At 42.6% G+C, this 27,476-nt stretch overlaps 1 protein-coding gene across 1 annotated transcript in view; it reads left to right on the top strand.

Annotated features, from left to right (window-relative positions):
• The window catches only part of AK5 (adenylate kinase 5), a 2,677,990-nt gene that overhangs the window by 19,655 nt on the left and 2,630,859 nt on the right, over nucleotides 1-27,476 (top strand). The gene's annotated exons all lie outside the window — the stretch shown is intronic.

Raw genomic sequence — 27,476 nt, 5'->3', positions numbered from 1 at the left:
TAGGATGACTTCATATGTGAATAGGATGTGTGCTGGTGTGTAATGTTGATTTAGGTGTATACGTTTTTTTGATAGTGTTCTATTGTTCATTGACAGCATGTATGAGTGAATCTACAGGTAAGTGATTAGATGTGCGTATACATCTATGAATCACTGAGTGGGTTTTTAGATACTTGTATTGCTGTAACAATGGATTCAAATATGATACTCTGTATTTTACAAAGAGTGATGAAAGATTTTACTAGTGTATGAAAAGGTGTATGTGATTGGCACGTGGATGATGACATCAGTGATGTCATCAGTGATGTCATTTGAGATGTCATCAGTGATGTCACTGACCATGTCATGAATGATCTAATATGTGACATCATCAGCAGTGGATTGCGGGTGCCCGAAATATAGTTAGTACAACTAACTATATAGGAGCAATTTCAATGGTTTTGTATGAGTGAAATGTCCAGCTAACTATAACACCCCTAAAACTTATAGTTTTTTGAGTGAATTTTAAAGGTTTTTTATATGCTAATTCCTAACTATATAAGGCCTGAAACCTATGGTTTTTTCAGTGAATTTCGAAGGTTTTTAAATGCTAATTCCTAACTATATAAGGCCTGAAACCTATGGTTCTTTCAGTGAATTTCGAAGGTTTTTTAAATGCTAATTCCTAACTATATAAGGCCTGAAACCTATGGTTTTTTCAGTGAATTTGCAAAGTTTTTTAAATGCTAATTCCTAACTATATAAGGCCTGAAACCTATGTTTTTTTCAGTGAATTTCAAAGTTTTTTTTAATGCTAATTCCTAACTATATAAGACCTGAAAGACCACCAGGAATCTCCAGTATGCGCCAGGGGACTGCATTGCAGAGAGGTGTAATGAAGCCACGACCCTTTTTACACCTCTCTGCAACGCAGCCCCCGTGCATGTTTGAAGAGGGGGAACTAATTCCCCTTGCACACTGGGGGTCCCTGGGGGCCAACTAGCCCACCAGGAGCCTCCAGTATGCGCCAGGGGGGCTGCATTGCAGAGAGGTGTAATGAGGCCACACCCTTTTTTACACCTCTCTGCAACGCAGACCCGTGCATGTTTGAAGAGGGGGAACTAATTCCCCTTGCATACTGGGGGTCCCTGGGGGCCAATTAGCCCACCTGGAACCTCCAGTATGCACCAGGGGGCTGCATTGCACAGAGGAGTAATGAGGCTATGCCTCTTTTTACACCTCTCTGCAACTCAGGCCACTGGTGCGTTTGCAGAGGGGGGACTAATTCCCCTTGCATACTGGCGGTCCCTGGGTCATATCTACCCAAACGCCGAAATTCCGAACGATTGAAAATGACTTTTCTTGAGAAACATTTGGATTTGGATTATCATGTCCTATACTTTGGAATTTTTGAAAGATTGACTTTGAGGATGCTATAAATTACTCAAGTCTGCCCAAATTGTGTGGGTAAAATTGATACCTAGTCACTTTGAATAAGACTTATTTGTGGATAGACAACTGGACCTGCTATTCCTCACAGAAACGTGGTTGGATGTTTACTCTGACCCTGACATCATTCAGGCATTACCAGAAGAATACCTGATGGTGAGACTGGACAGACCCGATGGCAGAGGAGGAGGTATAGCTATTGCATTTAAACAGCAGCTTGCCTGTCAATTGGAATTAGTCCATTTGGCGGGAAGCGAGGCTGGTGTTTTTACCATAAAAATTAATGGGGGTACTACGGTGAAAGGTTATTTAATCTACCGTCCCCCAGGACCCCTGGCAAGGTTTAAAGGTAACCTACTAGAGTGCGTCACGGAGATAGCGTTGCGGAGAGATAAGTTTCTTCTACTCGGATATCTTAACCGCATGCGTGCGGGCGGAATTCCGCCCGCACGCTGACTTTTATGGATTCGCATGTTACGTGACTAGCTGGGCTCGTCATCAGCGTAGCAGGAGGCTACCTCATGACGAGCCCAGCTCGTCATCAGTGTCAAAGGGGTTAATATGCATTTAGAGGATCTGTCGGACAAAGGAGCGATGGAGTTCCGTCAAGAACTTCAGGCCTTACAACTAGAGCTAAAGGGCCACCTTCCAACACACCAGCATGGCCACTGGCTTGATCCAGTATTCGCGAACTGGGAGGAAGTCATAGCTGCTCTCCCCGTGCCCCTTCCCTGGACCGACCATTTCCTGGTACCATTTGAAATTCTTCTCCCTAAACATAAGGTGACAGACCCCACTCCCCTTAATTACCCCAGGCACAAATGGGCCAGGTTCTCCCTGCCAGAGTTCAATGAGGCTCTTATCGCAGAGGGCCCCCCTGGAGGTGATGATGCGGATTCGGCAAATAAATTGCTTAATGACCGTATCATGGCTGCCCTGGACCGTACGGCCCCTCTAGGCCGGCCGAAGGAGGGCGGCCGTAAACAGGGAATGGCACCCTGGTTCAATGAGGAACTGCCTTGTGCTAAGAGGGATTGTAAGCGAGCAGAAAGGCAGTGGAGGGTAGCCTGTGACAGCCAGGCGAGAGAGAGATATCTCGTCAATAGACGGGCATATCACAACCTAATCAGGAGAGCGAAAACTGCCCACTATGCCGATAGGATCATGGGTGCAGAGAATTCAGTGAAAGAATTGTTCTGTGTTTATAAATCCCTGGATGTCCCCAAGTCCTCGGCAGGATTAGAGGATTGTTCAGTTGTTGCCTGCAATCGCATTGCTGACTATTTTGGTGACAAAGTGTCCAAAATTTACTCAGCCTTTCCTGCCCAACCCTTGGCAGGGGGAGAGTTTGAAGCATCAGTAAGAGAGGCTGATGGACAAAATCTGCTGCTTAACTTCTCCACTCCACCAGTAGAAGACCTGATCAAAATATGTAGATCAGTGAAATCAGGCTCCCCACGGGACCCAGCATCACCTAAACGGCTGGGGGACAGCTTGACGACACTAGAACCATACATTAGGCATCTGTTGGATGTCTCCTTCAGGTCCAGCACTATGCCTAGGGAATGGAAACAAGCTGTGGTGCTCCCCCTCCGCAAGAAGCCTAATATCAGCTTCGAAAAGCTGGAGAATCTGCGTCCCATCTCTCTTCTACCCTACTTCTCTAAAGTGGCGGAGAAGGTGGCCAATTTGCAGTTAATGCAATTTGTGGAAGATACCAATCTTCTACATCCCACCCAGTTTGGGTTCCGGCCTCGACACTCGACGGAGTCAGCGCTCCTCATGGCATCCGAAACCATCAGGCAGGGTGCCGACGAGGGCCATACTATGGCCTTGATCCTTCTGGACCTTAGCGCTGCGTTCGACAGTGTCTGAACAAAGGAGGGGTAGGAGGTGCAGCGCTAAAATGGATCCAGTCGTTTCTATCTGGCCGAGTTTTCCAAGTCAGGCAGGGCGACTGCTACTCCGAGCGAGTAGCCTTGGACCAGGGGGTGCCGCAGGGCTCGTCCCTGAGTCCAACTCTTTTCAATCTGTACGTTGCCCCGGTTGCCACCATAGTGGAGAGTCACGGTTTGCGCATGGTGTCGTACGCCGACGACACGCAGCTGGTCATCTCCCTATCGCGTGCACCCGGTCTTGCGGCAGACATCTTCAGAGCATGCATGCAAGACCTAGCTGCCTGGATGTCTGCCAACTGCCTTAAGCTCAACGGAGGCAAGACTGAGGTGCTGGTGGTGGGGGGAGACCAAGCGGCTTGGACGTCGGCGTGGTGGCCACCTTGCCTGGGACCAGCACCAATTCCCTGCCAGGAGGCGAGGAATCTAGGTGTCTGGTTCGATTCCAACCTAATTTTCGGACCCCAGGTCAATCGGGTGGTTGGTACCTGTTTCGGGATCCTCAAGACCCTCAGGAAGGTTCTGGAGCTCCTTCCTATCAAAGCCCGTCAAATACTAGTGCATGCACTAGTCACGTCCAAGATGGACTATGGCAACCTGCTCTACCTGGGGACTCTAGAGAAGAATCTGAGCCGCCTGCAGGTTTTACAAAATGCCGCAGCCCGGTTGGTTCTCAGACTGCCCAGAAGATCAGCTTCTAAAGCCGCGCTCCAGGCCCTGCACTGGCTTCCGGTGAGAAGCAGGGTGGAATTTAAAGCATTATGCACCTGTCATCGGATCGTCAACGGCAGGGCACCTCTTCCCCTACAGGGTCTGCTGACACAATACGAGCCCTCTCGTTCCCTCAGATCCTCTGGCTCGGGGCGCCTGTCCATTCCTAAGGTGTCCAAAGCAAGGATGGGCGGCAGATCCTTCAGGTATCTGGCTGCATCTAGCTGGAACAAACTTCCTGTGGCGTTGCGCCTGGAACCCTCAGAGCCCATTTTCAGACCCAAGCTAAAAACATTTCTATATGCCCGGTAGTGGGTTCCCACCTTAGTACCTTCTCCTGCTAGCGCTCGCATCATAGCGCGGGGACACGCCGTTGTGCGTCACCAAGCGCTTTACAAGACCCCCTATTATTATTATTATTAAGAATGTACTTACGTCTCGTCTAACATTTGGAAGAAATATCTAGTAATATGACAACAGGATAACGACATAACTTGAAGGAAATAAGAACGCCCTGTAGAAGTTCTGTTGTACAGAACGAAACGCGTCAGCTGGCTGTGGTACATAAACTTAAGGAAAATAAAAGCATTTGAATATACACCAAGATTCAGCGCTTCAATAAGGACTCTAAGTGATATGATTTGATTGGACTTATTGTGCAAGTGGTGCTGTGCCAAACTTTGGAATATTCTCCACTACTCTCTACTACTTACTCTCTACTACTCCACTACTCTCTAATACTCACTCTCTACTACTCATTCTCTACTACTCTACTACTCTCTACTACTCTCTCTCTACTACTCACTCCCTACTACTCACTATCTACTACTCTCTACTACTCTCTCTCTACTACTCTCTAGTACTCACTCTCTACTACTCTCTCACTACTACTCACTCTTAACTACTCACTATCTACTACTCTCTACTACTCACTCTCTAGTTATCACTCTCTACTACTCTCTACTACTCAATCTCTACTACTCTCTCTCTACTACTCACTCTACTACTCTCTACTACTCACTCTCTATGACTCTCTCTCTACTACTCTCTACTACTCACTCTACTACTCACTCTCTCATACTCTCTACTATTCTCTCTCTGCTACTCACTCTCTACTACTCTCTACTACTCACTCTTTACTACTCTCTACTACTCACTCTCTACTGCTCTCTACTACTCACTCTACTACTTACTCTCTACTACTCTCTACTACTCACTCTCTACGACTCACTCTCTACTACTCACTCTACTATTCACTCTACTACTCTCTACTACTCACTCTCTGCTACTCTCTCTACTGCTCTCTACTACTCTCTACTACTCACTCTCTACTCTTTTACTCACTCTCTTCTCTCTACCTCTCTCTACTTCTTTCTCTACTAGTCTCTACCTCTCTACCTCTACACCTCTACCTCTCTACCTCTACACCTCTACCTCTCTACCTCTCTCTACACGCACACATATATACATATATATATATGCATATATATGCATATGCATTTATGTATGTGTATATATATTACCTACTGGCGGTCGCCAGTAGGTATATATAGTTAGGATTTTTTCTCTATGGGATTTTTGAAAATTCTATGTCTAATAACTTTGGCGTTTGTGGACGGAATTGGCTGAAATTTTCAGGAAAATTGAACATTTTGTTTTTGAGCAGCCCCTGAAAATTTGGGGGGGGTTTCGTCAAGGGGGGGCCGAGAAAAAAGGGGGGTCCCAAAACGTGTTTTTAACATTGAGTTTTCCATAGGGCGGTTGGCCTCACTTTTAGCCCGAACGGCTGAATGGATTTGCACGAAACTTGGCAAAATTGTAGGGACTGGTAGCCCGATGTGCCTTTGCTAGGTCTCAATATATGTGCTCCAGTGGATTTTGAGAAATTAACGTTCAAAAAAAGATATATATCTGTAACAGCGGACCAGGCAGCGCTCCAGTTCGCGTACTTTTCGCGTTACGGAGCTTTGTGAAGCGAAGCTGATTGATTCTCCGGCGTCTGTAAACATTCCAAACAGTCCGTAGCGGCCGCCATCTTGTCTCTCGGTAGGATCGAGAGACAAGAGGAGGCCAAAGCGAAGGGGCAAATGACCATAAGGGGGCATAGTAGATCCTCCCTGACCCCCTAGGTTTGATGTGGAGGTTTTAAAAGGGCCCCGCGGGGCAAAAAAAAAGAAAATAATAATAATCGAACGGCTGAATGGATTTGCACGAAACTTGGCAAAATTGTAGGGACTGGTAGCCCGATGTGCCTTTGCTACGTCTCAATATATGTGCTCCAGTGGATTTTGAGAAATTAACGTTCAAAAAAAGATATATATCTGTAACAGCGCTCCGCTTCGCGTACTTTTCGCATTACGGAGCTTTGCGAAGCTGATTGGTTCTCCGGCGTCTGTAAACATTCCAAACAGTCCGTAGCGGCCGCCATCTTATCTCTCGGTAGGATCGAGGGACAAGAGGAGGCGAAAGCGAAGGGGCAAATGACCATAAGGGGGCATAGTAGATGCTCCCTGACCCCCTAGGTTTGATGTGGAGGCTTTAAATGGGCCCCGCAGGGCAAAAAAAAAAAAATATATATTTTTGTTTTTTTGCGTGGGGAGCGTCCGGTTCGCGAACCGGGAAACGTTCTGGGGAGCGTACTTTGTTGAAAATTAGTGAAAAAAGTTAGAGTAAAATAATAATTGTGAGTGATCAGATGTAGGGTAGCTCTGAGAAGAGCTTTTGGGTTTATGGTACATTTAGGTACTTATAATTAGGTACCAATGCACATTTTTAAATTCAGAATGAAAATTCTGTTGCCCACATCTGAGAAGTGAACTCCATCTCCTCTGTAGATATCTTGCATGTAGTAACGCAAGTTATTGTTGTACAAGGAGCCCATTCCATGGTCTCTCATGTAAGCTGAAACAGATTTGTTTACATGCTTCCTCGACTTCTCAATTTGTGGACAAAATTGGTTCGACCACCTCCATTTCTGTCTTTGGCATATATTTGAATATACCAAGGCAGTCTGAGGAAAAAGTGCCATCAATTGCTCAAAGGTGTCCTTTAAAAGCATTTCCAGACCTACCCCAGTCAAAGTGCCCAAATCATTACCTCCACAGTGCACAATTAACAGGTCAGGTTTTGGCAAATGCATAAAGGTTTTCACCAATGGTATCAATTGGTGACATTTTAATCCTCTGTGGCCAAACCACTTAATTTCCACATCTTGTAAATTGAGGTTAGGTAAATTCCTGTTCTTAGCGTACCTCTGAGCCCAATAGATGTAACTATGTCCAACAATCCAGACAGAAAACATGGTGAGAGAAGGTTCTCCTGCAGTCAGATGAAGTGTGGCAATGAAATGGCAGTTGAAAAAATAAGAGTGTAAAATGAAAAAAACTGTGGAGTTTCTGTGTTAATGAAGCAGTAAGAGTGATTGGTGGATTTTGATTACTGAAAACAGAAAGTTAGGGTGCATGGATGAGTTCTTTGAAAGATGTATTTTGAGTGGTGAAGAAAAAATCATTAAATGAAAGAATGCACTGGATATGCAGGTGCACTGAGAGTTCAGAGTTCAATTGCAACATTGTTGTGTGAACTTGCAAACACCAGAGGTCTTCCAAGAGGTGGTTGCTATGCAAAAAAAGCAGAGAGGGCAGAGGGGGGGGGGAAGGGTTTTAATTTGAAAAAAAGTGAGGGAAGAGTTTTGATTGGGTGACATGAGAGATATGTGTGAAGAATTACAGCATTTCTGTGCTTTTGATAGCTGCAGACTCTGGAGTGCATACCTTTTGCTCTGCTGAAGACAAATTGGTGTGTTTCTGAGACTGTTTTGAAACTCAAAGTATTTGCTTAGGTGAGAAAAGATTTCTTTAATTTAGATAGAGAATAGTGTGCTTTAAGGAGAAAATTATGAAGAAAGTTGTGTTTTTCAAATGTTGCTTTGTGTCAAGTGTTTTACAAATAGATTTTGTTTCTTTGAGAAATTGTAATTGGAGAAAATGTGAAGTATTAGTACTGACAGGGGTTTTATGTGCATAGGAGCTGTGGAGTGTTTTCAAATTATGACTTGTAAAACGTTTTTGAGGAAAAGAAATGGTTTTAATATTTATGACAAGGACATAATGGTGTATGCTTCTTTATAAGGCAATTGAGTGTCTCTGATGTTATTTTTTCCATTTTAATGTAAGACCTTTCCCTGTGGAGCAAATTGCTTGTAAATATGGTCCCACCTGTGCATGGCAAATTTAGATTTTGAATGTTTGCGTTACATAGCCGTGTTAAAAGTGACCCAAGCATGCTGCAAAGGCAATCAAAAAACGCTTTCATGTGTCTTAAGGACATTTTAAGTCATTTCCCCATGTGGAGTGTTTTTAAATTATGACTTGAAAATCGTTTTTGGGGAAAAGGAAGGCTTTTAAAATTTATGACAAGGACATAATGGTGTATGCTTCTTTATAAGGCATTTCAGTGTCTCTGAAGTTGTTTTTCCAATATTAAATTAAAAGACCTTTCCCCGTGGAGCAAATTCCTTGTAAATATGCTCCCACCTGTGCATGGTAAATTTAAATTTTGACTGTTTGAGTTACATAGCCATGTTAAAAGTGACCCAAAAAAGTTGCAAAGGCTTTAAAAAAACACTTTCATGTGTCTTGAGGACATTTTAAGTCATTTGCCCGTGGGCAGTGTTTTCAAATTATGAGTTGAAAATCGTTTTTGAGGTAAAGGAATGTTTTTAAAATTTATGTGCGCCATATGCCTCCAAATTTCTTTTTCAGGGGTGCAGCAGGGTGTTCTTGAGAGACCCCTGCACCCTCGAAAAAATTCCAAATTTGCGATGAGCTAATTGCTAATCGCAAATTGCACCTTCATTCCTATGGGTCTCCTGCTCCATGGAAATGAATGGGTAATTTGCAATTAGCAATTTGCTCATCGCAAATTAGGAATGGTAAAGAATCGCTATTTATTCCTTAAAGTTCGCTATTTAGGAAATGCAAAAAACTTTGATGATACATATGGCGGTTCATCTCTAACAAGATAAGAAGCTTAGGGATAGATTTATGATGACTGGCGCATCACCAGGGATGTGCCAGTCATCCTGCGTCGCTGTTCTGACAGCCATGGTGTGCTGCATTTACAATGCGGCGCACCATGGGGCAAAAACAGCACAGATGCGTGACGCATCTGTGCCGTAAAGGTGGCGCATTGCTGGAGTTGTATCGCAAGTGTGATGAAGCTCCAGCAAGGCTCAGGGGTGCCCCTGTCGTAGGGTTTCTGTTCTCACACAGAACTAAGCACAGAGGATTGGAACCTCTGCGAATTAGGGTGCCCCAAAACTGACCTTAGTACCCAAAAACCCCTTAACAAGCTAGCTACAGTGTCACATTGGATATAACAAACTCCCAATCTTTAGACAATTCAGAACATGAACTTACAGTACCTCAGGATACGTGGAACTCATGAACACTCGGTCGTTATATATTCATTACAAACGAGAACATGGAGTTAAGAAGAACACATGTGCATTTGAAATGTTTATTTACTAATGCCGTCTTCTCAGGCGTAGTATCTTAGATAATACAAGTACACATATTATCAGTAGCAAAATTACCAGCATAGTTACTAGTACATAAAAAGCGAATGGTGACAGTATGTTAACATGCTGTAAATGAATAAGAGTTAGCAACACTTATATTTCACCCTCCCTAATACACATATTATATTATTTGTTAAGAAGGTCTCTTTGGGTTGGTTTAGGGCGGGCCCATACCTTAGTGTCCTAGATTTGAAGGAATCACATCAGCATACACCAGCTCTCTCTTCATGTGAACTGCATCAAGTGTTGTGTATGTGTGTTTGGCAAAGCAATATAAAACGGGCCTCATGCCCAGAATTGGCAGAAGCTGCACTTATGTTATGACTATGAAGTCGTGGAGATCAGACCTCATAACAATTCTGTATCGTGTTGTTCTTGAAACTTCAGCACTCGCTGTACAGATATAGTTTAACAAGCAAAGCAGATAGTAGAGCAATAACATATTATTCTCATGTAAACCACGATGAACTACTAGGTTGAAAGCTAAAGCAACAACTAAGTGTCGTGTGCAGAAGTTGCAAAAAAGGAAAAATGGCGTTTAAACCGGTAATGAGCCCATGCTAACTTAACACGGTGTAAAGATATCCAGGATCTACATGACACCCCCCCATGATCCGGAAACAAACCGAATAAGATAATAGAAGTGCCATCTCATGAGAGCAGATTGCAACTTTATATGTGCACGGTCCACAAGGTAAAACATTAAAAACTAGCAAAATTTAATGCTAAAAAAAAATAAAACAGCCGACTACTTTATCGAGGCTTAAGCCAATAGGCAAGCTAAATAATAAAAACTTGACAAATAAGTCAATGAATTGTCAATGAAATGCTAGTACTCAGCATATCAAACATGAAAAAGGTCTATGACATAACTGTGTATGCAAAATAAGCTGCAACAGCCTCCAATAGGAAGTCACCGTCTTCATCCGAAAACAGTTCAGCCATCCAACTTAAAAGCGGAAAAGAACATACGTGCTCTCCCAGCACCGGATCCTCTATCACCATCAGAGGACAGCTCGTGGGTTTTCAAGAAAGCTCTGTTCCAAGAAAGACTGTGTTGCCGCCAGTAAATTCCAGGGACCAATTAGTCCATGCATCAATGCCACAGCCATAATCCTTTCGCCAGGACAAACCAACTCGTGAGTAATGATAGGACTCATCAGCTGATTAAAGTCGACGTCAGGAGAAACCGGTCCGCAGAGACACAAATCAATGGCCCAATCGAAATCACAGGTCAGGCAGTGAAATACAGGCTGGACACAGGTGAAGTAGGAGAATCGAAAAGATAATACATATGCCGTGCTTAATATCGCCAACGGCATTGTGCCATAATATTCAAGCATGCGATTGCGGAACAGCGTCAGCAGCTGCAGGGCGGGACCTTGCACAGGAAGGACATCCATATTTAAAAATGTAAAAAAGCACAAGAGCGTCCGCTGCTAATGCAAGTAAAACTGGGAATCCACTAAACAAAGTGGAAAAAATAGAATGAAAGAAAGCAGGGATGACTCCAAAGATTTTCTCAAATGAAGTCACGAGACCACTGCTAACAACTTTAAAAAAAATTGCCAGGTCCTTTGTGGAGGACGCGTTAAAGATAGTCCGAACCATCTCGGTGAAATTGCAAAGGCGAATCAGTATTTAAAAGGGCCTGCACCTCTGTACGGGTGTTCGCTATGTGAAGCACGAAAGTTTCATGGGCCGAACTCAAGGCCACCTCTCTCTGAGACAAAAGAGCCCTTATTCTTGCCATGCCGTTGAAATCTGCACCCAAGGTTGGTATTTGTGGCCAGATTGAAAACTCCCTATGTTCATGTGTGGGAGGAAATAGAACATTTCTGCAGCAAATAACCCGTTCACTTACTGTTACGATAAAAGGAATACTTGTAATTAACCCACAACAATCTTCATTATTGAGCATCAAATAACTACCATTTTCCAACAACTTGAACGTGGGGATGATAGCAGGAACTGGCGTGCCTTGCAACACGCAAGCCATATTTGGTCGGTCTTTGTTGTATGAACCGTGTAACTGTATGTGCCTACACATTAGTGAATGATCTGGCGTCTCAGTGCATTCCTCTCCATTCAGATAAACTTCTTGGTCATCTTTGAAACATCTGTATGTGTATGGAAGCGACCAGACCTCATGAAGAAAACCACTACCTAAAGGTTCATAACGACCTATTGGTACATATTTCATACAATTTGAAAACTTATATAAAGCAAAAGGCAGCGTTATTAAACCGTGGATAAGGCACGTTGCAGCATTGGCCTCTGCCACTGAAAAAGGCAAAGATTCTAACCTTTCAATATGTAACATTGAAAAGGAAGCATCACGCATTGACAGCAAGCGTTGTTTGTTAGTCAAATTGAATGGGGCAAATAAAGAAGAAACGTTCATGTATCCCCAGGGAACTTTACCATTTTTCAGAGTTTGAAGGGTCCAAGCAAATTGCAAGAATCTGAACTACGTTGCCAAAGCAGCCAACCTTTTGGATTTATACTGGAAATGTTAAAGGAAGAATTACGGAGTAGGGCCTGTAAATCACTAATGGACAACCGAGTAAAATTACTCCAACCATCATATTCCTCTAACTCCGGGATAGTAGGGGTGTTTAATTTTTTAGAAGTAGCCAATCCAAAGCATGTGGTCTGGGAAATTGTTTCATTCAGAAACAACATATGATTCGGGATGAGACATGCACGGTGCAAAGCCTCAGTGCCTTGTACCTGCCAGGTTTGTGAACCCCAAACTGATGTAGATCCTGGATATCTTTACACCGTGTTAAGTTAGCATGGGCTCATTACCGGTTTAAACGCCATTTTTCCTTTTTTGCAACTTCTGCACACGACACTTAGTTGTTGCTTTAGCTTTCAGCCTACGTGCGTCAAGACGTATGCCTGCTTCAACCAGGCGCAGGGTTTTGACGCAGCTTTGTCCTATCTGATTGTAAATGCGGCACACCATGGGTGGCAGAGCAGCGGTGCACGTTAACTGGTGCATTCCTGGGGATGTGCTAGTTAACATTAATCTGCCCCTTTACATTTAAGTATGTGCAGGGGACACAGAGTCGGTGAGGCTTATCCAAGGTTAAGAAGAGATGAGTCCTGTTCACTGAAAAATTGGACATAGGCTTCACCTCCTCAGCATCGCTGGACATGGCTAAATAATAGCTGCAAAATGTTACTCTTATTAAACAATTTTACTATTATAATCTCTGAGATTTGTCTCTTACTCTGCAACATCTCATTGTTGTTATCTTTCTTTAAAGATAAAGACAACATCAACATGAGCGACAATCAGCAATCAGTTGATTTCGACCTCATCATTGAACTCGTAATTGAAACATCAGTGGATGTTGATCCCTTGGATGATTTAAATCCTGAGGATGAAGAAGAACGTGATGAGGATGCAGATTTGTCAGAATTGTATGACATAGGATGGGAAGCTGACGTGCTTGAGCCTATGGAACTATAAACATTTATTTAAAAAATTTATAACAAATAAAAAGTAAAAATGTAAACCGTTTAATTTAAAAATAAAGACACCTTCAAAAGCAGGTTATGTGTAGTGTCTTCAATAAAATATTAAAATATGCTCATAAAATTAGATCAGATTCACATATAAAACAGCACAGGTAAAATGAATATAAATTCCATTTCTTTTCTGCTATTTCTGTAATCTAAATTTGCCAAGCACTAAAAAATCTTCTATGTAAAAATGTTAAGTAGTGTGTTAAGTTTTTGATGACTGTTATTGATTTACTGTTGGGTAATAGTGGTTAATAACATTTTTTATTATATTTTACCACAGATTCAACTGCAGATCATTTGAAGATTTCAGCATGCCAACCAAAGAAAGACTGAGAAAGGCTGCAAAACGTCAAAGACAGCAGGTCAATGAAAAAAAGCAGCAGTCCTCTAACAAAAATATTTGTCAAGTCACCAAGAAAGCACCGGGTAAGAGTACAAAAACATTCATAAGAAATATCTGTAGTAAAAAAAATATTACTACAGAAAATGTTTCAGTCCAGAAAAGGAGAAGCAATTCAAACGGAAAGGAAAGGCCAATGAAAAATGTTACTGCTAGAGCAAGAGATAACTCTGTGCATGATAGTAGAAGGAAACAACAGTTTAGGGACATTCGTAAACGAATGTTCCGCAACAGGATAATTGGCAATTTGTTAAAAAATATTAAGAAAGGTGAACAGAAAGTGGTTTTTTATAAGAGAAAAAAAATAGTTGAGAAAGTCATTGATCAGGCATTTGAAATTAAACGTAAGTTATTTATTTTGATAATCAATAGAATTAGGAAGCTAAACAAGGCAATTTATGATTTCAAAAGAAATAGTAGATGGAAGAGAATAGTTAATCGTAGTAATTTTTGTGAAGTTTTTTCTGGAGAATGGATGCATAGTTCAAGCTCTGAGGCATTTTTTAATGAGGAGAGTTATTTCCAGGATAATGATTTGGTGCATGCAGTTGACACCAGTGGTCGAGCTTATGAAGTGAAAGATGGTTGTCCAGTTGAAAAATAAAAACTTGTGACAACAGAGATAGAAGAGGTGTTAGGTAATGAGGTTTTAGGAAGACGTCCTAAGGGTCCTGTGTACACCTGGAAGTGTAGTAGTATTTGCAGTGTACGACAGGAATCCATCAATTTGCTTTGTGATTTTATACGGTCATTTAATAAGAAAAGTTTGAAGCAGAAAATGAAGTTGTTGCAAGAATTAGATCCTTGCAGAGTGAGAGAAGTGACAGGTTTGCATGGGCATTCACTGGCTTGTCTTTCCAGGAGAGTATGCCAGAGTGTTTTTCATCATTTCAGGATGCTAGCAGTGCATCATAATAAAGTGAGGAAATTACTTAGAATGTTGTATTATGCTAAGAGTCCAGCAATTATGCTTAAACAATTATGCGCTGCTCTTTTGCATGGTTCTGAAATAGATGTGAAGAATATATGTGAAGAAATTGAGTTTTGTTACTTTGGAAGTAAAGAGGAGAATGTTGAAATTGACCAAGAAGAAGAGAGTAATGTGGAAGATAGTGTACAGGTTTCCAGTACAGATAATTTCCAGAGGGAAATTGCAACGTTTGAGGTGAAATCAAGTGAGAGGCCAAATTTCACTTGTGTGTGTTGTCGACGCACTTATTATAAGAATCAGACTAAGTTAGTGGATTTATATGCAAAAAGTGAAAGGGAAAATAATAGTGAATGGAAGGATTTTACAACATACTTGATGGTAGAAAATTGTTTTGATTTGGGATTGGATCAACATGTGTGTACTTATTGTTGTAACAAATTAAATCAAAACCAGATGCCTGCTAGAGCAGTTCATAATAATCTGGAATTGGTTGAGATTCCTTCTGAATTGAAGGATTTAAATACTTATGAATCTATTTTGATTCAAAGTATCCATCCCTTTCAGGCTATTGTAAGAATGGAGCCAAAGACAGGGAAATTGCCTCCATCAGATTTACAGAGAGGATTAAAGGGAAGAGTTGTTTATTTGCCTCTAGATTTGAAGAAAAACATTAACACAATTGGAGTAGAAAAAGTGGAAGAGGAACCTCTGGTTATCTTAGTTAATGGGGTTCCGACAAAGAATAAGAAAATATGGCAAGATTTAGTGGATGTTAGGAAAGTCAAAAAGGCAACATTGTATTTGAAAAAAAATAATAAATACTATAAAAATGTATATGTTGCAGAAGAGGAAGTAAGTGAGGAAGAGGATAGCGATTTGTGTGCTGGTTAAATTGAGAAAGTAGAACCCTGTACTAGTGAAGAAATATATGAACATTATAGTGTTCATCCTTTGCATTCCAAGGAAGTCATGGGGAATGCTATTGAGTTGTTTCAAATGAAACAAGCGAAAGGGAGTCCCATTAGTGTTTGGGAGGAAAGTTTGGAAGCTCGGTGTTTCCCACAGCTTTTTCCAACAGGTCAGAGAGGAAGATATGATGAGCGACCTCATCAAATTCCTGCTTCTGAATACCGGACTTTGCGATTGTATGCAGGAGATGCTAGGTTTCGACAATGCATTCCCTATTTGTTTCATCTCCTGTTTGAAAGCGATCTGTCTGGACTGTCATATGCAGTGAACCACATCTTGAAAAGTGGTATACACATGCAAAACATGTCGGCAAGTGACTTTATGGATAAAGTCAATGTCCAAGACAGTATTTTGGATTCTCACCTGATTAATCTCATGGCGTGTCAGCGTGGTACTAATGAGTACTGGTACCGTCGTCATGGTGATTTAAAATGTATGCTGAGGAACTTAGGAACTCCCACATGGTTCCTCACTCTGAGCTGTGCCCAGTATGGCTGGGAAGACTTACTTGAATTTCTACGAGAGGCAAATGCAAACATCGAAAACATCGAATTCAAGACACCCGGAGAACTGTGCTCTTTGGATCCAGTCAATGTATGCAGGTACTTCAATCATAGATTTGAATCTATGATGTCTTTCATCATGAATAAGAAGAATCCACCTCTTGGAGAGGTGTTGGATTTCTTCTGGAGAAAGGAGTACCAAGCAAGAGGTGCTCCTCATATACATATGCTGCTGTGGATCAAGGATGCACCTAAACTTGGAACGGATCCAGAAGAGTCAGTGATGAGTTTCATACAACAGTATTCTACGTGTGCTGTTCCAAACGCAAAGGAGAAGAAAAGCCTAAGAGAAAAAGTTCTACGTTTCCAAAGCCATCGATGTGGAAAGTACTGTCGTCATAAATTCCGAAACAAGGACAAGTTCTACACCAAATGTCGTTTCGGCTTTCCACGACCGGTGATTTCTAAAAAAAGAGTAAACAGTTTGATGTCTTCGCTGCGACATAATGTGATGAAGAAATCACCTAAAAACACATACAATTTGAAGAGGAACGAAGAGTCCAAGTACATCAACGACTACAACCCGGTGATTTTGTCCATGTGGAATGCTAACATGGATATACAGTTTGTGGCTGATAACTGTATGGCTGTGGCTCCGTATGTGACATCTTACATCACCAAAAAAGAGAAGACAGAATTGAAGGATATGTGGGAGGACATTTCACATGAAAAGAGCCTCAGCAAGAAGTTGTACAGTTTCAGTCTGAAGATGTTGTCGCATCGAGAAATCGGAGCTTACGAATGCTCTGACCGGTTGTCTTCAGCAAGTCTCTATGCCAAGTCCAGGAGTATCGTTTGGGCGAGTCTTGGTCTTGCTGCAACGCGTAATCGAGTTCTGAAACCTGTGCGGGAAATTGAGTATTTGGCGGAAAAGGAGCCAAACAGTACCGACATTTTGAAGACCAACATGTTGGATACATATTATCCAAATCGAAGCAAACACCTCGAAAATGTTTGTCTGTATGAGGTTCTTCAAAATTACATATTCAAGAGGAACATCAAAGAAGATACTGAGAAAGGAGTGTATGCTGTAATAGGAAGTGAGGGATGTCTGGTCAAGCAAAGAAAATGCCACTTGGTAAACCATCGAAAATTGAGTGGCGAATCTCCTGAAAAAAGGAGTTTTTCTATTTAGCACTTTTGCAACTTTTCAAGCCTTGGCGTGCAGAAGAGGAACTGCTTGGAGATTTCCTCTGTTACGAAGACTCTTTCAATGCTGCCAAGGAGACCATAGAATGTCCTGCTTTTCCCAAATATGTAGAAATGTTGAATGCGGAAATTGAGCAGGAAGCAACGATTGCAGCCGAGATTGCCAGAGACAGTTCTCAGGACAGTCAGAGTTCTGCTTCATTGAGTCAGGATCCACTAGGAGGACCTGTTATCGAAAATGAAGCTGCCACTGCTATGAATGAAGTGGAAAGAGCCATGGCACATGCTCAGGAGGATGCGGTTAACTTAGAAGAGTTGGAAAGACAACTCAACGTTGAGCAGAGGAAAATATATGACGAAGTTACCATGCAAATTGATCATGGATTAAGTCATGACAAGAAAGAGTGTTCATGTACGTCGTTGAAGCCTGTCCGACTGTACGTGAGTGGAGAAGCGGGAACTGGAAAAAGTTTCCTTATTAAAGCAATTTCATGCTATTTGCAGGAAAGGACAGAGTCATCGCTGTCTTGTGTTGTCACCGCTCCAACTGGACTGGCAGCACATAACATTAAAGGGATTACTTTACATCGTTTACTGATGCTGCCAGTGGAGCATGACAACAGATTACAATATCACAAGCTATCTGGAGATGCTTGTTTTGAAGTTTCAAGAATCTTGAGGAAAATGAAACTTCTTATCATTGACGAAGTAAGCATGGTTTCCAATGTCATGCTTGCGTTTGTGCATTTGAGAATGCAAGAAGTTCTCAAAACAGAGTATGATGTGTTATTTGGTGGCAAACACATCATTGTTTTCGGAGATCTTCTGCAGCTGACACCAGTGAAAGGGCAACCTGTGTTCAAAATGCCCACGCATGAAGATACCAGGAAGTGCCTAGGGAGCATTGGCAACGTCAATATATGGTTAAACTTCAATTATGCTGAACTGCATGAAAATATGCGTCAGGCGAAGGATGAAGTTTACAAGAGTATTCTACAAGATGTTAGAATTGGAAAAGTGACCGAGCATGGGAAAGAAGCTTTACATGCACGATTACTGTCAAATTTATATCCAGAACAAGATGTTGTGCCTGAGAATATTTTTCAGAAAATTACTGAGAAGAAATCTGGAATATGTTTGATGCCAACTCTTGCAGAATGTGCCAAATTCAACAACAAAATGTTGCATTTGGAAAAGCAGGAGATTGTGAAACTAGAAGCTATTGACAGAGTAGAGCATATGGGATCAACAATTATTTTGTCTGAGAATTTGAAATCAAAATTGGATTCATTAGAGAAGACTATATCAAAAACTGCAGGTTTTGAAAAGACTCTGAATGTGTGCTTGAACTGCCGTATAATTTTAAGAAGGAATTTACATGTTGAAAGAGGTCTGGTAAATGGATCAATGGGTAATGTTGTTGATTTTGTGAAATACAGAAATAGAGATGGAATTGAATTTTTAAAAATTAAATTTGATGGCATTGAGGAAGTACAGGTAATTGGTCGTTGCTCTGCTAGATTTTTGCTTGTAAAAGACTTATATGTTCGCCGTAAGCAGTTTCCTGTTTGCTTGGCATATGCGGTGACAATCCATAAATCGCAAGGTTTAAGTGTAGACAGTGCATTGGTGAATATTGGTAGTTCTGTGTTCAAGGAGGGTATGGCATATGTGGCATTGTCACGAGTTAGAACTTTATCGGGATTGTACTTGATTGAGTGTGATGTCACAAACATTTGTGCGGATCTAGATTGTGTTAAGGAATACAATAGGTTAAGAAGAGAATATGCGCCACATTTGCCTCAATATCCTTTGTTTGAGAAACGTGTGGTAGGCCGGAAACGAAGAAATGTGACAAATACTAGGGAGGTTGCAGCAAAAAGACGAAAAGTCGATGAACCTGAAATTATAAGCAGAAACAAAAAGGATTCTGTTGAAGATGTTGTTGGTTTTCAATTTGAAAACAGTTCTGGTGTCAACTGCTATGCTAATGTAGTGGTTAATGTTTTGTTTTCTCCAGAAAATGTAAAAGAAGAGATTGTGGTCAATTCTGATCAAAGATTTTGCAGTTTGTTAAATTCTGTGTTAGAGAAATGTAGCACAGATAGAACAAAAATAGAAAGTGTGTCTGAAATTCGAAATCTGTTAGACAGATGTTCAGGCCAAACACAATTCTCTCAAAATATTCAGCAAGATTGTCAGGAGTTTTTAATGTATATACTTGATGTATTGCATGCTGAAGGTGTAGATGTAGATCACCTGTTTGGGCTTTCTTATCAATGGCAGCATGACTGCGAGAACTGTAGGGTATCAAGTAGTACTAGTATAGACTCAGAAAGATTTATATATTTAACTTTGCCAGACAGTAAATCAGTCTCTTTTAATAAACTAGTAAAAGCAGCTGATCACAACATGGAGTGTAGCCAATGTAAATCTGAAATGATGTCCACATTATTTATACGAACATATGGCCAGTATGTTATTTTAATGTTCCAACGATGTAGGCCTGATGGAACAAAATTGACAACTTTAATTAAAAATGTTGTGGCTTCACAGTTGTCAATATCAGGAAGGACTTTTGTAACTGCAGCAATTATATATCATGACGGTCCTTTAATAACATCAGGACATTACACAGCTTATTTAAAGTCTAGAAACGGCTGGTCATTCTGCAATGATTCTGTTTTAATTTTCAAAAAAAAATTGCCGTATGACCTTAAAAACTCTTACCTGGTGTTTTTAAAACCAAAATTTTAGGGAAAGAATCTCGGGATGTGCTCTGAGGAATTTCAAGAAGTTCTAATGGCTCCTACACGATTTGGCCTTGAGGATAAGTGTAGTACAGAGACATAACTTCTTACCATAACACTGGACGTCATGTTGAAATAACTGCACTTTGAATGAATTCAGAAAAACTGTTTCTTTTTATAAGCAAATTCAAGCAGCCAATCAAAACATGGAGTAGAGGGAATGTAAGTCTGCAATGCTGTCTACTGTTTTATATTGCTTTGTGATTAAAAGTGATGTAGAGAATTTAATAATTGTAGTAGTCATAGAGATAGTGTAAGTCTGCTTCATAGTAAGCAGTATCAGTGTCATAGGAAATGTAGAACATGAGTGAGCAAGAAAGGTAAGATATTAGTAATCCAGGATTGGGAAAATGATCTTCAACATTTTAATTCTGAAAGTTGCGGAAATACAACATGACGGGATTGGCTTACAAGAAATCCAAGAGTTATAAATGGCTCTGACATGATTTGGCCTTGTGGAAACGTGTGGTAGAGAGCGAGAAGTCATTTATTGTATGTAACATGTTTTTGAAAACGATGGAGGTTTTCTTTCAGAAAGTGGCGGGTTGAAAGTAATAACAGCACAACAGAGTGTAAGCTGTTCATAGGACATCCTTCGCCGTCATGGAAAGTAAGTTAACTTTAAGGAGTTCTGAATTCTGATTTGTTATGTTGTATGGGTTTTTTAAACACAATCATTTTGATTGTGTTTTTTTTCCCCCGCTGTTATATGATGAATACCTTCAAGTCACTGTTTTTAGTGAAATTTGATACATTCTGAGAACAGCAAAAATAAACCATTTAACATGTATAAATAATTCTGTTCTGTTTGCATTTATGATGTACATGTAGAACTGTGTAGGAGGCATGGAGAAGGTGAGGCTTCTGTAAGTGTCAAAGTTGTTGCATACAGTGCTCATATTCTACGTAGTCTTTCATATGATAGACTACATTTCCACAATGAGATACCTAAGCAAAGGAAACACAGGTGATATGATTGTGGAATGAGGAAAAAAAATTGCACGTTTTTCAATTATATTACCTGTGTTTCTTACCATTACACAACACATTGTGTAGATGAGGTTTAGGCCTGTTCCTGGAGACAGAGGAGGTCTAACATTTGTCCAAGAGTGCAGTCGACATGACACACTTGGTTGGTAGGCCTGCACATGTATTTTCTTCTCTGTATTCTTCAACAAACCTAAATTTCATCTGCAACTCTGAGTAGGACTTACCTGAAACAAATCTGTGAATAGGTTACACCTTATCGGCATCTTGAAACAATGATTTAAAATGTTAGGCTGAGATTTATGATGACCGTGCGCCTCATTTGCTCCGCTGTGGGTCACTTTTGTGTAAAACATGCACCATATTGCAAGATAGGTTTCAGTTCATCTCCAGCAAGATACCATCACTTTGAAATGTATATAATTAGCACTGTGTAGGGGACATGCAGAAGCTGAAGCTTTTCTAAGTGTCAAAATTGTTGTATACACTGCTCAACTTCTGTGTACTGTTTGATATGGTAGACTCCATCTGCACTATGAGATACCTAAGCAAAGGCAACACAGGTAATGTGATTGTGAAATGAGGAAAATAAACTCCACATTTTTCAATTACATCACCTGTGTTTCCTAAGTTTACGAATGACATTGTGCAGATGAAGTTTAGGTCTGTCCACGGACACAGAAGAGGTCTAGCCTTTGTTCAAGAGTGAAGTGGACATGACTTACTTCATTAGTAGGCGTTCACATGTATTATCTCCTCTGTATTCTTCAATAAGTGTAAATTTGATCTGCAACCCTGAGTAGGCCTCACCTTAAACAAACCTCTGGATAGGCCACACCTTATTGTCATCCTGAATCAATTATTTAACATGTTAGGGACAGATTTATGATAGGTGTATGCCTCTTTTGCGCCACTGTGCGTCACTTTTGTGACGCAGTCGCGGTTGAAAAGATTTGCTATGAGGGGACAAAATTATAAAATGATGAATCTAGGCAGATGTGTCATGCTGTAAAAAAACAACGCCACACGAAACCGATGCAGCAGTCATGCAAAAGATGCACAATGTTGCAAGATAGGACTCACTTCATCTGCATCAAGATACTATTAGTTTAAAATGTATATTTTTAGGACTGTGTAGGGGCATGGAGAAGCAGAGGCTTCTGTAAGTGTCAAAGTTCTTGAAAAACTATTTGTCCTTCAATCTTTTCCCTTGTTTTTTCTAATTTATTAAAAACATGTTTTAATATTTTTCAAATGTTTGTTCTCTCTTTCACAGATTTTTTAGTATAAAAAGAACAAATGACTAACTTAACGACAATTATAAGGTAAATGTTTTGTACTCTTTTTGTTATATTTCTATCACATTTAACTTCTATTACTTCCACTGCTTCATTTGTTTAAGAATCACTTTCCTGCCTTTGCTACTTCCCTCATTCCTTTCTCTAATACTTAATTACTCTACTCCTTCACTATTTTTCTTAGTCCCTCTCTTCTCATACTTCTTCACTCTTGGTCACTCACTCTGTCTCTATTACTTTCACTGTTTCTGACTGATCTAAAATTTTTTTTTTAAAAAGAACAGTAAGTATAAGGGAAGGAAACAGACAGTTATGTTAAAAGAAAGACCGCTATAGGGAGTAAACTAGGGATACTGTTACCCGCAATCCTCTGCTGATGATGTCACTGACCATGTCATGAATGATGTAATATGTGACATCATCAGCAGTGGATTACGGGTAATAGTATCTCTAGTTTACTCCCCTATAGCTGTCTTTCTTTTAACATAACTGTCTGTTTCCTTCCCTTATACTTACTGTTCTTTTTAAAAAAAAAATTTGAGATGTCATCAGTGATGTCATCAGTGATGTCACTGACCATGTCATGAATGATGTAATATGTGACATCATCAGCAGTGAATTGCGGGTGCGCGATATATAGTTAGTGCAACTAACTATATATGGAATTTCAATGGTTTTGTGTGAGTAAAATAAGGTTTTGTAAATGCTAATTCCTAACTATATATGGTCTATAACCTATGGTTTTTTCAGTGAATTTTCAAGGTTTTGTAAATGCTAATTCCTAACTATATATGGTCTATAACCTATGGTTTTTTCAGTGAATATATATATACATACATATATAAACATCAAACACGAAAGTTAGCCCCAAAGGAAGAGCCCACGAGTAGTTGCAAGTGTTCGGTATTTTTATTGGATGACAGCTACAGCAAGTGAACCGGGCAGAATGCATCCAATGTTCCTGGCCAGACGCGTTTCGGGTGGTGTTCCCTTCCTCAATGGCCAAATGCTGCAAACACCATGACCCGCTGTGCGTTCTCTTTTCAATTGCACGGACCTGCCCCAATGGGCAGGGCCTATCGCTAAGCCCTCTGGTCCTTGTAGTGCACGTATGAATTCTCAAGTGAGTCCGTCATGGTGAACTGCAAAATGTCACATATAAACTGCCCCAGTGGGTTGATGCAAATCGTTCCGCTTTCAATGCCGTGTAACTTGTGCTGACACCTCCGACAAACTGCTCCCGGTGAAACGATGAAACCATGTGGCATCATCTGCGGCTCACGACAGTGAGGGGGCTCTCCCGCGGCTGGGCTCAGCCGCATACATCAAACACGAAAGTTAGCCCCAAAGGAAGAGCCCACCAGTAGTTGCAAGTGTTCGGTATTTTTATTGGATGACAGCTACAGCAAGTGAACCGGGCAGAATGCATCCAATGTTCCTGGCCAGACGCGTTTCGGGTGGTGTTCCCTTCCTCAATGGCCAAATGCTGCAAACACCATGACCCGCTGTGCGTTCTCTTTTCAATTGCACGGACCTGCCCCAATGGGCGGGGCCTATCGCTAAGCCCTCTGGTCCTTGTAGTGCACGTATGAATTCTCAAGTGAGTCCGTCATGGTGAACTGCAAAATGTCACATATAAACTGCCCCAGTGGGTTGATGCAAATCGTTCCGCTTTCAATGCCGTGTAACTTGTGCTGACACCTCCGACAAACTGCTCCCGGTGAAACGATGAAACCATGTGGCATCATCTGCGGCTCACGACAGTGAGGGGGCTCTCCCGCGGCTGGGCTCAACCGCATACATCAAACACGAAAGTTAGCCCCAAAGGAAGAGCCCACGAGTAGTTGCAAGTGTTCGGTATTTTTATTGGATGACAGCTACAGCAAGTGAACCGGGCAGAATGCATCCAATGTTCCTGGCCAGACACGTTTCGGGTGGTGTTCCCTTCCTCAATGGCCAAATGCTGCAAACACCATGACCCGCTGTGCGTTCTCTTTTCAATTGCACGGACCTGCCCCAATGGGCGGGGCCTATCGCTAAGCCCTCTGGTCCTTGTAGTGCACGTATGAATTCTCAAGTGAGTCCGTCATGGTGAACTGCAAAATGTCACATATAAACTGCCCCAGTGGGTTGATGCAAATCGTTCCGCTTTCAATGCCGTGTAACTTGTGCTGACACCTCTGACAAACTGCTCCCGGTGAAACGATGAAACCATGTGGCATCATCTGCGGCTCACGACAGTGAGGGGGCTCTCCCGCGGCTGGGCTCAGCCGCATACATCAAACACGAAAGTTAGCCCCAAAGGAAGAGCCCACGAGTAGTTGCAAGTGTTCGGTTTTTTTATTGGATGACAGCTACAGCAAGTGAACCGGGCAGAATGCATCCAATGTTCCTGGCCAGACGCGTTTCGGGGGGTGTTCCCTTCCTCAATAGCCAAATGCTGCAAACACCATGACCCGCTGTGCGTTCTCTTTTCAATTGCACGGACCTGCCCCAATGGGCGGGGCCTATCGCTAAGCCCTCTGGTCCTTGTAGTGCACGTATGAATTCTCAAGTGAGTCCGTCATGGTGAACTGCAAAATGTCACATATAAACTGCCCCAGTGGGTTGATGCAAATCGTTCCGCTTTCAATGCCGTGTAACTTGTGCAGACACCTCCGACAAACTGCTCCCGGTGAAACGATGAAACCATGTGGCATCATCTGCGGCTCACGACAGTGAGGGGGCTCTCCCGCGGCTGGGCTCAGCCGCATACATCAAACACGAAAGTTAGCCCCAAAGGAAGAGCCCACGAGTAGTTGCAAGTGTTCGGTATTTTTATTGGATGACAGCTACAGCAAGTGAACCGGGCAGAATGCATATAATGTTCCTGGCCAGACGCGTTTCGGGGGGTGTTCCCTTCCTCAATGGCCAAATGCTGCAAACACCATGACCCGCTGTGCGTTCTCTTTTCAATTGCACGGACCTGCCCCAATGGGCGGGGCCTATCGCTAAGCCCTCTGGTCCTTGTAGTGCACGCATGAATTCTCAAGTGAGTCCGTCATGGTGAACTGCAAAATGTCACATATAAACTGCCCCAGTGGGTTGATGCAAATCGTTCCGCTTTCAATGCCGTGTAACTTGTGCTGACACCTCCGACAAACTGCTCCCGGTGAAACGATGAAACCATGTGGCATCATCTGCGGCTCACGACAGTGAGGGGGCTCTCCCGCGGCTGGGCTCAGCCGCATACATCAAACACGAAAGTTAGCCCCAAAGGAAGAGCCCACGAGTAGTTGCAAGTGTTCGGTATTTTTATTGGATGACAGCTACAGCAAGTGAACCGGGCAGAATGCATCCAATGTTCCTGGCCAGACGCGTTTCGGGTGGTGTTCCCTTCCTCAATGGCCAAATGCTGCAAACACCATGACCCGCTGTGCGTTCTCTTTTCAATTGCACGGACCTGCCCCAATGGGCGGGGCCTATCGCTAAGCCCTCTGGTCCTTGTAGTGCACGTATGAATTCTCAAGTGAGTCCGTCATGGTGCACTGCAAAATGTCACATATAAACTGCCCCAGTGGGTTGATGCAAATCGTTCCGCTTTCAATGCCGTGTAACTTGTGCTGACACCTCCGACAAACTGCTCCCGGTGAAACGATGAAACCATGTGGCATCATCTGCGGCTCACGACAGTGAGGGGGCTCTCCCGCGGCTGGGCTCAGCCGCATACATCAAACACGAAAGTTAGCCCCAAAGGAAGAGCCCACGAGTAGTTGCAAGTGTTCGGTATTTTTATTGGATGACAGCTACAGCAAGTGAACTGGGCAGAATGCATCCAATGTTCCTGGCCAGACGCATTTCGGGTGGTGTTCCCTTCCTCAATGGCCAAATGCTGCAAACACCATGACCCGCTGTGCGTTCTCTTTTCAATTGCACGGACCTGCCCCAATGGGCGGGGCCTATCGCTAAGCCCTCTGGTCCTTGTAGTGCACGTATGAATTCTCAAGTGAGTCCGTCATGGTGAACTGCAAAATGTCACATATAAACTGCCCCAGTGGGTTGATGCAAATCGTTCCGCTTTCAATGCCGTGTAACTTGTGCTGACACCTCCGACAAACTGCTCCCGGTGAAACGATGAAACCATGTGGCATCATCTGCGGCTCACGACAGTGAGGGGGCTCTCCCGCGGCTGGGCTCAGCCGCATACATCAAACACGAAAGTTAGCCCCAAAGGAAGAGCCCACGAGTAGTTGCAAGTGTTCGGTATTTTTATTGGATGACAGCTACAGCAAGTGAACCGGGCAGAATGCATCCAATGTTCCTGGCCAGACGCGTTTCGGGTGGTGTCCCCTTCCTCAATGGCCAAATGCTGCAAACACCATGACCCGCTGTGCGTTCTCTTTTCAATTGCACGGACCTGCCCCAATGGGCGGGGCCTATCGCTAAGCCCTCTGGTCCTTGTAGTGCACGTATGAATTCTCAAGTGAGTCCGTCATGGTGAACTGCAAAATGTCACATATAAACTGCCCCAGTGGGTTGATGCAAATCGTTCCGCTTTCAATGCCGTGTAACTTGTGCAGACACCTCCGACAAACTGCTCCCGGTGAAACGATGAAACCATGTGGCATCATCTGCGGCTCACGACAGTGAGGGGGCTCTCCCGCGGCTGGGCTCAGCCCCCTCCCTGTCGTGAGCCGCAGATGATGCCACATGGTTTCATCGTTTCACCGGGAGCAGTTTGTCGGAGGTGTCAGCACAAGTTACACGGCATTGAAAGCGGAACGATTTGCATCAACCCACTGGGGCAGTTTATATGTGACATTTTGCAGTTCACCATGACGGACTCACTTGAGAATTCATACGTGCACTACAAGGACCAGAGGGCTTAGCGATAGGCCCCGCCCATTGGGGCAGGTCCGTGCAATTGAAAAGAGAACACACAGCGGGTCATGGTGTTTGCAGCATTTGGCCATTGAGGAAGGGAACACCACCCGAAACGCGTCTGGCCAGGAACATTGGATGCATTCTGCCCGGTTCACTTGCTGTAGCTGTCATCCAATAAAAATACCGAACACTTGCAACTACTCGTGGGCTCTTCCTTTGGGGCTAACTTTCGTGTTTGATGTATGCGGCTGAGCCCAGCCGCGGGAGAGCCCCCTCACTGTCGTGAGCCGCAGATGATGCCACATGGTTTCATCGTTTCACCGGGAGCAGTTTGTCGGAGGTGTCAGCACAAGT

The sequence above is a fragment of the Lissotriton helveticus genome, chromosome 1_1, assembly GCF_964261635.1.
Source record: "Lissotriton helveticus chromosome 1_1, aLisHel1.1, whole genome shotgun sequence".
Lineage (NCBI taxonomy): Eukaryota > Metazoa > Chordata > Amphibia > Caudata > Salamandridae > Lissotriton > Lissotriton helveticus.
Note: the sequence above shows the minus strand (reverse complement) of the source record. Positions and strands in the feature narration are given on the sequence as shown.